The sequence below is a fragment of the Suncus etruscus genome, chromosome 1, assembly GCF_024139225.1.
Source record: "Suncus etruscus isolate mSunEtr1 chromosome 1, mSunEtr1.pri.cur, whole genome shotgun sequence".
NCBI classification, from domain to species: Eukaryota; Metazoa; Chordata; class Mammalia; order Eulipotyphla; family Soricidae; genus Suncus; species Suncus etruscus.
In genome coordinates, this window is record NC_064848.1 from 52,171,201 (window position 1) to 52,173,892 (window position 2,692).

The following is a 2,692-nucleotide window of genomic DNA, read 5'->3' on the forward strand; positions in this document are numbered from 1 at the left end:
TTAGTAACAATGGCTAGTCAGAGAACATCAAAATTGTAAATAAATATGTTTTTCTACATAATGCTAAAATTATATATCTATCTAGTAGACTAAGATAATAAAAATAATAAAAAACTACAGATGTTTGTTTTATTAATCTATCATGTTTATTAATCTTGGAAAATTGAAAGAAACAAGGGAACATTGTTCAATAGTCTTATTTCTTGGAAATATATGTAATATTATTATATTAAAGAGTTTTGATATTTATAGTCTAATTATATGTATAATGGTCTTAAAAATTCAGTGTTTTCATTTTACCCACTAGATAACTCAACTGGATTTTAAGAATTATTATTTATTATTTTTACTTTTTAATGCTTTTTAAATACTTTACTTTTGCAACATAATCAACCATTCACTAAAAGTCTTTACACACTGATTTTTGTCACTCTTCATTTGCTTGTGTTCTTTATTTTTATCTTATCATGTAATTATTACTGTTCTTTACATACTATGTATTAGAGAGTTGTAGCTTAACTGCTCTACTTGTGTCTAATTGGCACTATTCCCACACCAGACACTCTGTGCCATACCACTATTAAAAAGACCTTTTTGCTTATTACATCATCTACCAACCTTTCCCTCTGGTAATCACTGAAGTTTTCAAGGAATCTAGTACTTAAATTTTTGTTTTGTTTTGTTTTATGCTCAGGGGTTTTGGCTCCATGCTCAGAAATCGTCCCTGGCAGGCACTGGGGACCATATGGGATGCCGGGATTCAAACCACTGTCCTTCTGCATGAAAGGCAAATGCCTTACCTCCATGCTATCTCTCGGCCCCAGATTTGTATTTTTTTAATTTGCTTTAGCAATTAATTTCCATGTCTGAATAATTTATTTCATAAAATATGCAAACAGAATACATATACTAAAAATTAAAAATTGACAATACAATTAGCATGTCAAAATCACTATATATAAAATAAAATCTAATTATTCTTTATTTTGTACTTGTAAAATATTTTTACACAAATTTTACTTTAGTAAAAATTAATTGCTTGTTCCTAAATAACTATGATCTAACAATCCAGAGACATAAATAATGCTATTCTTTTTGCAACACAATGCATCATATGAAAAAAAAACTCTGAAGTTTTATACTAACCATCTATACTTTAAATTATATAGTTTTAACTGATGTACACAGGTTTAGAAACCTTTTGTGGTCTTTACTAATTCTAGGTATACAATAAAAATATTTGTCAATTTTCTCTAAATAATATATTAATATGAAACTATTTAAATAAAAAGGGTCACCACATTCATATGCTTATATTTGATATTATAAAACAATTATTTATATGTAACCCAAGTTTTATTACTATTGTACCACAATAAGTTGTCACTGTATTTTGAATATACCAGAGACATAGTATAGAGTAATCATTTTTAAATATACCAGAGACAAAGTATAATCAGTGTAGAATTTACTACTCCTCTTAGTCTCAAATTTTCTTCAAAATTTGACATCACACTACAATTTTAATATAACCCTCAGTTATTTTCAATGAGTACAATACATAGTATTATAATGTAATACTACCTTAAAATGTATAAATATAAAACTGATCAAGAAGACCCACTATACTGGGAACCTAGTAGGTTAATAATACTCAAAATTTTCTGCTTTGAGTAGAGTGATAGTACAAAGGGCAGGATGCTTCACTTACCTTGCATGTGGCTGACCAGGATTTGATCCACTATATTCTATATGGTCCCCTGAGCCTCAGTGCAAAATCAGGAGTGTGTCTTGAGCACTATTGGGTGTGGCCTAATTAAACCTATACTTATACTAATGATGTTCTTTCTCACTTTTGAACAGGACTAGAAATATGATTCAAAGTGTTAGAGACCATGACTAGCATGTGTGGGTGTTGTCATAACCCTGTAAAATCACTTTATTTTTTTTCCTTTCACCTTTGCTGAGTTAATTAGCACAAGAATCTTTAATTATGTCAGTCTGACCCGCGGATGATTTATGCTAAACTCTCGCTAATGAAAGTGGCAGTGAAAGCAGCAGAAGAAAGGTACTCAGTAAGATCCAAGATGCTGCTTGATAACCCTTGGCTGAATACAACTTTTCCCATGACACTTTTCTTGTTTGATATGTGAAAATGCAAACTGAGATCCCACAGAATAGCGTCCTAAGCAGGGACTTTAATCCTGGACCCTAAGATTCTGGCTCTGCAGAATTCACCTGAGGAACATTGTTCAGGCGATTTAATTTAGATGCTATAGGAAGAAGTATTTTTGTACTAGGTAGTGCCGCAGGGTGGGCTGAAAGGGTCACATTAACTATGAGGTTTTTGCCTGGTCTCTTTTATCGGAAGGCGAACCCTTAAAGAGTAGAAGGGGTAATGTTATTAAGCAAATCATGAATAATTCGGTTGTTCTTTATCAAAATGAATTAAAGGTAAATGTTCCAGTAGAGCAACAACCCCATAAATGCATAAATTAACATTCCCTGTATAATGAGCATTATTTGTTGTCAAATAACCACAAAAGGACCAAATACTTAAGCAATAATGGGATTGGGGCCTTGAGACATGAAGGGATTATCGCCCATATCCACAGAATCACTAAATGAAATAGCAAAAACACAATCTCTTTCTTGCCTGTTGGGAACCAAATGTAAAGAATTTGCCTTCTGC